This window comes from Eptesicus fuscus, chromosome 5 (genome assembly GCF_027574615.1).
Source record: "Eptesicus fuscus isolate TK198812 chromosome 5, DD_ASM_mEF_20220401, whole genome shotgun sequence".
In the NCBI taxonomy this organism is placed as follows: Eukaryota; Metazoa; Chordata; class Mammalia; order Chiroptera; family Vespertilionidae; genus Eptesicus; species Eptesicus fuscus.
The window spans coordinates 103,454,781-103,467,008 of NC_072477.1; the positions used below are offsets into that span (position 1 = coordinate 103,454,781).

Genomic DNA, 12,228 nt, shown 5'->3' on the forward strand with positions numbered 1-12,228 from the left:
ACTAGAAAAAGCCCGTGGTTTACATTTATAGTCCTTTTTTCAAAATCTCAAATCTATTAACTGTTGATATTCATTAAATCTAGATAGCAAGTTCATGGACTTGCTATATTATACTGTTTTTTAAATATTTAATAAAAAATAAATTATCGCCCTACCTGGTTTGGCTCAGTGGATAGAGCGTCAGACTGCAGACTGAAGGGTCCCAGGTTGGATTCCAGTCAAGGGCACATGCCCAGGTTGCGGGCTTGATCCCCAGTTGGGGGTGTGCAGAAGGCAGTGGATCAATGATTCTTTCTCATCATTGATGTTTCTATCTCTCTCTCCCTCTCCCTTTCTCTGAAATCAATAAAAATATATTTAAAAATAAATAAATAAAAATAAAGTATGGTTTTTATCTTTCACCTAGTAGGAATGTTAAGAGATTAAGAAATAATCTGTATGTGGGTTCATTGATTATTTTGGTTAAATAAGAGTTATCCTCGCCCTAGGTAATTTGGCTCAGTGGATAGAGTGTCAGCCTGCTGACTGAAGAGTCCCAGGTTCAGTTCTGGTCAAGGGCACGTACCTCGGTTGCAGGCTTGATCACATCCAGACCATGGTTGAGGCACATGTGGGAAGCAACCCATCAATGTGTCTCTCTCATATCCATGTTTCTCTCTCTGTCTCCCCCTCCCTTCTACTCTAAAAATCAATGGAAAATTATCCTCGGGTGAGAATTAACAACAACAACGAAAGAGTTATCCTCGATGTTATGCATAGATCATGATTTTTTGAAGAATTAGGACACAATTCTCAGCAGTCAAAATTTTCTAAACATGATTACCTACTTAGACTTTTATGATGCCTGAATTTGTTCATTTATGACTAGTCTTTGTTATTATTATGCAGTATTATATAATAGAAGGATTAGAAAATCAAACTGAAATTTTTATCAATTCTATAATGTATGCTAAAAGTGATTGACTCTTCTGAATAATTCCAGATGTCATTGTATTTACTTGTCACTTATTTCATTTTATTCAAACTGAAAGACTGTAAATTCTCAGAAATTTTAAATGATATTTAGTTTTGTATAACGAGAAATTTTTAATATTTTCCTTTTTACATGCTCAAATTATCATTAAATAGTGTGGAAACAAAAGGTGTGATCAAAAGATTTAATCATTTTGATCCTTTGCATCTGGTCATTTACTATAATAATAGTGTTGCTGGTGGAAATGGGGTCCTTTCACGGAGTCACAAGAAAAGCATTTTGGGAGACTCATGCATGGGAAGATGAGATGTAGTGGTAAGGTTTATTAGAATAGAAATAGCCCTCGCTGGTTTGGCTCAGTGGATAGAATGCTGGCCTGCGGATTAAAGAGTCTCGGGTTCGATTTCAGTCAAGGGCACGTACCTTAGTTTCAGGCTCCTCCCCAACCTGGGCTCTGATCAGGGCATGTGCAGGAGGTAACCAATCGATATGTTTCTCTCACATAGATATTTCTCTCTGTCTTTCCCTCTCTCTTCCACTCTCTCTAAAATCAATGGAAAAATATCCTTGGGTGAGGATTAAAAAAAAAAAAAAAAGAATAGAAATAGAAGGCTGCCCCGGGTTCCCAGGGTCTCATCTCCTTTGGTCCTACTGTCTTCATCAAGCCCAGAGGAAAGGCCAGGGTCCACAAATTCTGTGCCTTTGATCCAGTTCATACCAAAGCTTAGTCCAGTTCAGCCTTCGTTCCTCCAGTAGTGTCTAGTGTCGTTTCTCTCCTCCCCACCTCCCTGTTGCACTCCAGCTGGAGCTACATTGCCGTTCTCAGGCAGCTGCTAGGCCCACATGGCTGCTACTGAGAGAGAACATGTGAACAAACGCTTGTTACAGGACCATAGAGAGAGCTTGCCTTTGTTAAGATTGGATTGTATTATCTCGGGTTTGGAAAGGACCAGGTGCTCTTGCAAACTATACAATCAATTTCCCAATCCCGCCCGGGCTGATGTTGGGCCCTCTCCCTAACCAATCCCATTTCCTAGATCTTTTGGTTTTGGGGTTCTGGGTCCCCTATCCAATCTGATCCTTTCCCCAGGCTAGACAGACAGGTCTTTATGGTCGCCATCTTGGCTCCTACTCCATATGTCTCAGAGTAGAAGCACTTCCCCCTGTGCTATCTTGTCTTTTACTGGGCATGTGCCCAGTAGAGGAATTTCCTCTTTATTGTTTTTTCCTGCACCCCCCTCCCACTTCCAGTCCAGCCAGTGGACCAGTTGTACCCTAGGGAGATTGGAAAGCCAGCCCTTCCTTCCCACAGGGGGACGGGAGGGGTGTTAATCCCCTCCATGGCATAATGCTGTGACCTCCTGAGGTGTCTGAAGCTGTAACTTCCACACTTAATTAGGCTTTATTGTCTGATTTAGCTCCCTAGTTTATTATGCTTAATAGTGTCTGATTCCCTTTGCTTCCTTACTTTATTTATACCTAGTTACCTACACTAACAGTAGTGGTTTTGAGTACCCTGGCGTTTCCAAAGCATCTGCTAGTCAAGTTTACTCTGCACATCATCACAAGATCTGGAAACTTGAGCTTGCTCTTGGCTGACAGACCTCTATTTTACTAACTGATTGTGGTAGGCAGTAGTGCTCCAAGGAAAGCTGGAGTTTTCAGTTTTTCTGTTTTATAACTTCGCAGCTATAAATGGAGCCTTTCCCTTCTATTTGTATTCAAAAGTAAATAGAAGTCACTGTGATGATAATATGAAAGAGCTGGAATTAGGAGTTGCCATTGTAGGGACCAAAGTTCTGCCACCCAGAAGCTGCTTTTTGGGTTATTGATTTTAAGCTGTTTATTATGAAACTAGAGGCCCGGTGCACGAAATTTGTGCATGGGGGTGTGTGTCCCTCAGCCCAGCCGGCACCCTCTCCAATCTGGGCCCCTCGAGGGATGTCCAACTGCCTGTTTAGGCCCGATCCTGGTGGGCACTTGGACATACCTCTCACAATCCAGGACTGCTGGCTCCGAACCACTCACCTGCCTGCCAGCCTGATCACCCCCTAACCACTCCCCTGTCTGCCTGATTGACGCCTAACTGCTCCCCTGGCGGCCCGATTGCCCCTAACTGCCCTCCCCTGCCGGCCTGGTCACCCCCAACTGCCCTCCCCTGCAGGCCTGGTCCCTCCCAACTGCCCTCCCCTGCCGGCCATCTTGTGGCAGCCATCTTGTGTCCACATGGGGGCAGCCATCTTGTGTGTTGGAGTGATGGTCAATTTGCATATTGCCTCTTTATTATATAGGACAAGACTCAGAAAGAAACTTACACCCTCCCCCCTTTCCTGCCCAAGAAAATTCAGGAAGAGAAACCTGCTTCAGGAAGATCTTAGGATGCTGACTCAGCCTGATTTGAATTAAGTGTGGTAAACTGGACGGCTTTAGGCAAGCACCCGTTAGCTAGATACTCTCTATGTCCCATTGTTAGAGAACTAGTAAGGATTTTCTGCCCTGTGTGTTCTGCATTTCCTCAACTGTAAATCACCCATTCTCACTTCTGAAATCTAGTACCCATTCATTCCCCACCTCTTTTCTCCTTTGTCCAAAACATTTATATACCCAAGTTGCCTCACTGTCTTTGGAATTTTTATGTATTGATCATGAATTCCCCATGTGCATGTATTAAACTTTGTGTTTTTTCCTGTTAATTTAGTTATTGGCTCAGCCAGAAGAACTTAGAAGGTAGGAGGAAAAGTATTAATTTTTTTTTAGCCCCTACATAATAAATAAACCCTGGGGTGGCAAATAGTTGAGGTTAAATATTGTGATAGCTTTTTTAAAAAATATATGTTTTTGATTTCAGAGACTAAGGAAGAGGGAAAGAGAGATAGAAACATCAATGATGAGAGAGATTAATTGATCAGCTGCCTTCTGCATGCCCCAACCTGGGCATGTGCCCTGACTGGGAATCGAACCCTGACCTCCTGGTTCATAGGTTGACACTCAACTGCTGAGCAGGACTGTGATGGCTTTCTTTCCTCAGTTTTTTTTTATGTTGATATACTTTTAATTAAGCTGGTATCTTATTTGTTAAGTATTGATATATTAAGACTAGATTCCATTTCCCTAACCCTTGGAAAAACTCTTGGTAATAATTTGGAGAGTCTATTTTAAATAACCAAACCAGGAGGAAACCCTTTCCAAAAGCTAAAATGGTGAAAAGCAAAATTACTACATATAAGCAGTTTTAAAACAGTCACACATATTCTCTAGATATAATATAATCTTTAAATGGATAATGGGAGATCAAAATTTCTTTTGTGATGCCCTAGCCAGTTTTGCTCAGTGGATAGAGCGTTGGCCTGCGGACTGAAGGGTCCCTGGTTTGATTTCAGTCAAGGGCACATGCCCCAGGTTGCGGGCTTGATCCCCAGTAGGCGAGGTAATCCACATGGAGCCACTGGAAAAGATGCACTTTAAAACTACCTTTCTGGAGCTTCTTTGTTTATAATTGTTGATTGAGCCTTGGGCCTGAGTGTCTGAAAGCTCAATAACTCTTCTTTGTAAATGACCAGTTCTCAAGCTTTCAGAAAAGATAAGAAGAAGAAAGGAGCAGAATCACATGTCATAGAGTTGGAAGGAGACTCTGAAGATCATCAAGGTCAGCATCATGCTTTGAGAGAATTAATTCTAATATAAAAGTTAACCTTGACCCGGCTGTTGTGGCTCAGTGGTTGAGCGTTGACCTATGAACCAGGAGGTCACAGTTAAATTTCCGGTCGGGACACATGCCTGGGTTCCAGGCTCCATCCCTGGTAGGGGGCGTGCAGGAGGCAGCTGATAAATGATTCTCTCATCATTGATGTTTCTATCTTTCCTTTTCCCTCTGTAAAATCAGTAAAAATACATTTTTTTTAAAAGTTAACCTTTTGGAGGACCTGTGTATTTTTGGAAAGTAGGAGACCTTAGGGAGCAGAGAAGGCCACCAGGCACTTGTTTAGAGATTATATATACTCCGCTAATCTTTCTTATCCTGTCTGTTGTAAATGCAAACAGGATGTAAAGAAGCACCTCAAAATAAAGCAGGCCTTGCGTTCAGTGGGATTGAAGTAGGAATGATTTAACAAGGGTACATTTTAATGTATGAGTTGTATGTCTTCTATTTCAATCTTGTGGAAAATTGAAATAGCACTTTCATTTGTTTTGGTGGTCCTAATTAGAACCAGGAAGGATGTGGATGACTATCAGAAAACAAAACAACATTCTCCCCCCCAAAAAAACAACAACACAACCCTACACACACACACACACACACACACACACACACACACACAAAACAAACTCAAGCAACATTTGCTAATGATAATGGGTCAACAACATCATCCTATCTAATAAAGAGGGAATATGCTAATTGACTATCACACCCTCACAAAGATGGTGGTGCCCACAGTCAATAAAGAGGGAATATGCTAATTGACTGCCACGCCCTCAAAGATGGTGGCGCCCAGTCCCCTCAGCCCCGCCGGGGCGGCAGGCGCATGGCACGGCCAGGCCCACCCCTAGGCAGGTCTGGCCACTCTGCATGCCTGCCTCCGGAGTCCCCAACTCCCCTCAGCCCCCCAGCCGCCCAGGACCGGCCCGAGGCACAGGCAAGCCTAGGATGGTGGCTGCCCATCCACCCAGGGCCACCCGAGGTTCAGGTAACCAGGGCTGGCCAAGGCTTGAGCTGCCAGCAGTGGCAGCAGCAGAGGTGTGATGGGAGCGTCGCCTTCCCCTGATCGCTGGGTTGCCTCCCGACCCTGAGGGCTCCTGGACTGTGAGAGCGGGCAGGCTGGGCTGAGGGACCCCCCCTCCAGTGCATAAATTTTCATGTATCAGGCCTCTAGTAATTTGTGCATTAAAGATGGTCTGCATTGTGTTAGATTGATTTGGTATAATTTACTGTTACCTAAGTAGGTCTAGTTTAAACTCAGTGTTTAATTGAATCTTGTTTTTGTAAACTTCAGTATGCTAATCCCCTTACTTGAGGAATTCTTACTGAAGGAGAAAAATGTTTCTTAAAGATTTTGAAATAAAAATTTATACTTTATTGTTGACTTTCTTTCTGTTCCTTATTTTTATGTATTCCTTCTACAAGCTCCTTTTTATTGCCCTAATTTTAATTTTTTAAATTAAAATGTTGTATTCACTGAGAATTATTTGTAAAAATGAACAAAAGTTGGAAGAAAAAGTAAAACAGTGAATTTTTTCAATAACTTAAATCTGCATTATATGTTGTTCCTTATTCAACTAATTCAAGAAAATATACGGCTTTGATCATTCTTGAAGGCAATTCAAGGTTTGAGAGACGTAAGTAAAAGTATTGAGAACTGTTAATATTAGTGACCATTTTGTTCAGATTGGACAAGAATTTATTATACAGCTATGCTCATATGGTGTTTTTTTGTGTTTTTTTGAGAGGTAGGGGTTTAATCCTCACTGGAGGATTTTTTTTTCCATTGCTTTTCAGAGAGAGTGGAAGGGAGGGAGGAGGAAGGAGGAGAGAGGAACAGAGAGAAGCATTGATGTGAGAGAGATGCATTAATTAGTTGACTCCTGCACAATCCCCTACTAGGGCCAGGGATTGAACTTGCACCCAGGTATGTACCCTTGACTGGGAATCAAACTCGAGAACCTTTGGTGCACAGGCCAACACTCTAACCACTGTGATACTGGCCAGGGCAATATTTTGAAAAATCTGTATTTGATAGCTAATAGATTTCTTTTAAGGTTAGTTTTGGCTTTAGAATGCACTCTATCTTTTCATCTCACTGTATTAAAAGTGATAATATTTTGCTTTGAATAAAATTTGATTTTCAAAGGTAATTTCAACAGGTATAAAATAATCAAAGTCAAATTTCAGAAAAATATTTTGTTTCTATACTTAACTAGAGGCCTGGTGCATGAAATTCGTGCACTTGGAGAGGGAGTCCCTCAGCCCAGCCTGCACCCTCATGCAGTCTGGAAGCCCTCCGTCAGTCAGACATCTTTAGTGCTGCCGCGGAGGCGGGAGAGGCTCCCGCCACCGCCACTGCGCTCGCCAGCAATGAGCCCGGCTTCTGGCTGAGCAGTACTCCCCCTGTGGGAGCGCACTGACCACCAGGGGGCAGCTCCTGCTTTGAGTGTCTGCCCCCTGAGGGTCAGTGCTTGTCATAGTGACCAGTTGTTCTGCCGTTCGGTTGATTTGCATATTAGCCTTTTATTATATAGGATAATCACAAAACAGTGCATCTGTATTTGTTCTAGTGTTTGAGAGATAGTTAAATGTTTTCTGTCATCCTATATAATAAAGAGGTAATATGCAAATTGACCCTCATACCCTTGCACAAGATGGCCGCCCCCATGTGGTCAAAGATGGCTGCCACAAGATGGCTGGCAGGGGCGGGCAGTTAGGGGTGACCAGGCTGGCAGGGGAGGGCAGTTGGGGGCAACCAGGCCGGCAGGGGAGAGCAGTTGGGGGCAACCAGGTTGGCAGGGGAGGGCAGTTGGGGGCGAGATCGGGCCTGCAGGGGAGGGCAGTTAGAGGCAACCAGGCCAGCAGGAGAGGGCAGTTGGGTCAATCGGCCAGCTGGGGAGCAGTTAGGCGTCGATCAGGCTGGCAGGGGAGTGTTAGTGGGTGATCAGGCTGGCAGGCAGAAGTGGTCAGGAGCAATAGGCAGGCAGGCAGGCAGGCAGGCAGGCAGGTGAGCGGTTGGGAGCCAGTAGCCCTGGATTGTGAGAGGGATGTCCGATCCCCTGTGGGATTGGGCCTAAACCGGCAGTCGGACATCCCCCGAGGGGTCCCAGATTGGAGAGGGCACAGGCTGAGCTGAGGGACATCCCCCGCTCAGTGCACGAATTTTATGCACCAGGCCTCCAGTATATATGTGTGTGTATATATATATATATATATATGCCTAAGCGAACAAATGACTGGTTGCTATGATGCGCACTGACCACCAGGGAGCAGATGCTTAATGCAGAAGCTGCCTCCTGATGGTCAGTACGCTCTCACAGCGGGAGCACTGCTCAGCCAGAAGCCGGGCTCATGAGCGCAGCTGCGGTGGTGTGAGCTACTCCTGCCTCTGTGGCAGCGCTACCGAGCAGCAGCAGGTGTAGTGGGGCCAGGATGAGTGGAGCAGCACCTGGCCCTGCTTGGGCTTCTCCCTGGCTGCCTGCCATTTCCTGCACTGCTGCATCCCTCAGGGGATGTCGGATTGCTGGTTTTGGCCAGTTCCCGAGGGGTCCCGGGTTGCAAGAGGGCACAGGCCAGGCTGAGGGACCCCACTGGTGCACGAATCCGTGCACCAGGCCTCTAGTTTATAATGATTTTCTTTGAGGTTTGGATTCTTTTTGTTTGATGTTAACGTTCTTAGTTTTAGTAATGGGTAGTTTGTCAATAGCTATAATGGGAAAATAACTGGGTATAAATGCAGTTATTCTTTTTATCCTTAGGTTTTTCTCTACTAAAAGTAGGAGAACTGTTGCGTAAGGGGTATAGAGTTTCAGGTTTGAAAGATGAATATGCTTACTACTGAACTGTAAATTTAATGATGGTAAATTTTATGTTATTTTTTTAAATGTGAGTTTCATGGGATTTTTAAATATATATTTTTATTGATTTCAGAGAGGAAGGGAGGGGGAGAGAGATAGAAACATCAATGATGAGAGAGAATCACGCCCCCTACTGGGGATTGATCCCTCAACCTGGGCATATGCCCTTGACCAGAATTGAACCTGGGACCCTTCAATCCGCAAGCTGATGTTGTATCTACTGAGCCAAGCTGGCTAGGGCTATATTATGTATTTTTTACTACAATAAAAACAGAATAACAATGAAAGAGTAGACAGGACATTGGGATATGAAAAAGGGCAACATTTTAATAGTTTCTCCTTTGAATAAGATTCAGAGATTATTTATCTTGTCTTATTTTTTGTTACTACAACCTTTGTAAACCTCATACTATTAAAGGAATTACATTTGGAAAACATGGGCTTTGGGAAATTTTCACTTTATTGATTAATTGTGATGACATCTTAATAGTGCCTTTCAGAGTTTTCTTAAGCCCTATCAGGGATAAAACTCTAGTTGTTTTCCAAAAAGCCAGGGGAGAGAAAAGCGTGGTTATGGTATTGCATGTATTAAGCAACAATATAAGATGAAGACAATGCAAGTAGAAATAGTTCAGGAAAAATGTTTGCCTTTAAATAGGTATATTCTATGTAGCAGAAGAGCTCTTTTTTGCAGACTCAATGAAATATTTTAATGTAATTAAAAATTTAATGTAAGATTAACTTAAATAAAATTAACAATAATAAAAATAACAAAATTGAGCATTTATTGAATACTCCGTATTTTCCAGGCACTTTTCTAAGTGCTTTACATGCATTGACTTTATAGAAAAGGGGAATAGAGGGATCATATCTCAACATGATAAGGACCATATAGGACAAGCCTACAGTGAATATCATACTCAGTGGGCAAAAATTAAAACCATTTTCCCTAAGAACAGGAACAAGACAAGGATGTCAGTTTTCACCACTCTTTTTTTTTTTTAAATATATTTTATTGATTTTCCACAGAGAGGAAGGGAAAGAGATAGAAAGTTAGAAACATCGATGAGAGAGAAACATCGATCAGCTGCCTCCTGCACACCTCCTACTGGGGATGTGCCCACAACCAAGGTACATGCCCTTGACCAGAATCGAACCCGGGACCCTTCAGTCTGCAGGCCGATGCTCTATCCACTGAGCCAAACCGGTCAGGGCAGTTTTCACCACTCTTATTCAACATAGTACTGGAAGTCCTAGCCACAGTGATCAGACAAGAAGAAGAAATAAAAGGCATCCAAATTGGAAAGGAGGAAGTAAAACTCTCATTATTTACAGCTGGCATGATATTGTACATAGAAAACCCTAAAGACTCCACCAAAACACTACTAGATTTAATAAATGAATTGGGCAATGTAGCAGGATACAAAATCAATGTCCAAAAATTGATGTTTTATACACCAATAATGAATTCTCAGAGAGAGAGAGAGAGAGAGAGAGAGAGAGAGAGAGACTAAACAAGCAATCCCATTTACCATTGCAACAAAAAATTTAAGATACTTAGGAATAAACTTAACCAAGGAGGCAAAAAAACTGTATTTGGAAAACTACAGGATGTTGAAAAAAGATATAAACAAGTGGAAGAATATACAGTGTTCATGGATTGGTAGATCAATATCATTAAAATGTCCATACTACCCAAGGGTATCTATAGATCCAATGCAATCCCCATTAAAATACCATCAGCATATTTGACAGATCTAGAGCAAATACTCCAAAAATTTATATGGAACCAAAAAAAGATCCTGAATAGCTGTAGCAAACTTTTGAAAGAAGAACAAAGAGGTATGAAATACCAGATTTCAAGTTATACTACAAAGCCACCATAATCAAAACAGCCTGGTACTGGCACAAGAACAGGCATATATGTCAATGGAACAGAACAGAGACCTCAGAAATCGACCCAAGCCATTATTTTCAATTAATATTTGACAAGGGAGGCAAGATCATACAATGGAGTCGAGACAGTCTCTTAAATAAATGGTGTTGGGCCCTAGCCGGTTTGGCTCGGTGGATAGAGCATTGGCCTGCGAACTGAAAGGTCCCAGGTTCAATTCCTGTCAAGGGCACATGCCTGGGTTGTGGGCTCAATCCCCAGTGGGGGACTTGCAGGAGGCAGCTGATCCATGATTCTTTCTCATCATGGATGTTTCTCTCTCTCCCTCTTCCTTCCTATCTGAAATCAATAAAAATCTATAAAAATAAATAAATAAATAAATAAATAAATAAATAAATGGTGTTGGGAAAATTGCATTGATAAAAGTACATTGTTTTTCAAAGCGTAAAGAACTCCTAATTTTAGTATGTCCTCAAATGATCAGTGCTGCTTATTGGAAGTATTATCAAAATAGACTCTAATTAAGAATCACTTGATTCATATATATATATATATATATATATATATATATATATATATATATATTTTCTTGACTTCAGAGAGGAAGGGAGAAGGAGAGAGATAGAAACATCAGTGATGAGAAAGAATCATTGCTTGGATGCCTTTTGCATGCCTCATCTGGGGATCGAGCCCACAACCCAGGCATGTGCCCTGACTGGGAATCGAACTGTGACTTCCTGGTTCATAGGTTGACACTCAACCAATGAGCCACACTGGCCAGGCAAGAATGACTTGATTCTGATATTTGCTTTGATTCAAGAGGGGAATTTTTAAAAAGAGACATAATATTCATCTATTTATATTAACAATACCAGGAACAGTGATCTACTTCCCCCTTTTTAAATTAAATATAGATTTTAGATCTTATTTATTTATGTTTTACACATACAAAAAGGATTTGGGGCAATAACATCCCCATGTAGTTCTTTTTAGAATTTTAACATCATAGTTCTAAAATTATCAGTCATATGTGGCTAACTCTGTTATCAATAAATGTCTTTTTTAAAATATATTTTATTGATTTTAGAGAGGAAGGGAGAGGGAGAGAGAGAGAGAGAGAGAAAATCATTGATTGGCTGCCTCCTGCATGCCCCCTACTGGAGATTGAGCCCGCAGCCCAGGCATGTGCCCTTGGCCAGAATCGAACCTGGGACCCTTTAGTCCGCAGGCCTATGCTCTATCCATTGAGCCAAACCAGCTAGGGCTCAGTAAATGTTTTTAATTGAGATTCTCAAGGTAAAATTTAACTGCATTGATTTTGCAGTTTGTTAGTCACATTGTTAAAAAAAACGAAACAACACTCATTGGGAAAGAAAGCTGCTAAAGACACTAAAATGAGACCAACTCTACATTTTTTAATTTTATGTTTATCTTCATTTAGCACAATTAAATGAGACTTTAAAAATAAAGTAAAATATTTTGCATCTTTATTAAAGTGTTCACATTTATAATATTTTTTTCCACCTTAAAATGTTTGAAATATTCTTTTAAACACTTCTTCCATGGGAGAAACAGAGTCCTTTGAGAATACTGTCTTAATACACAGAAATCAAGATAGTTTTCCAACTTCTTTCTTGCTGTGTTAATGGATTTTCATTGTAGCTTTGTCATCAAAATAGGTAATTGTATATAGGTTTGATTTCTCAGCAGCAGAGTTGATAGCAAAATCTGTTATATTGTGAACTCACATTTTTCCCCCCACCCCTTATTAACTGTTTTGAATGCAGGCCCACTACATGTGACA

The 12,228-nt window shown here is 41.7% G+C and overlaps 1 protein-coding gene across 7 annotated transcripts in view; it reads left to right on the top strand.

Moving 5' to 3' along the window:
- CREM (cAMP responsive element modulator) overlaps positions 1-12,228 on the top strand; it is an 84,681-nt gene that overhangs the window by 28,087 nt on the left and 44,366 nt on the right. The gene's annotated exons all lie outside the window — the stretch shown is intronic.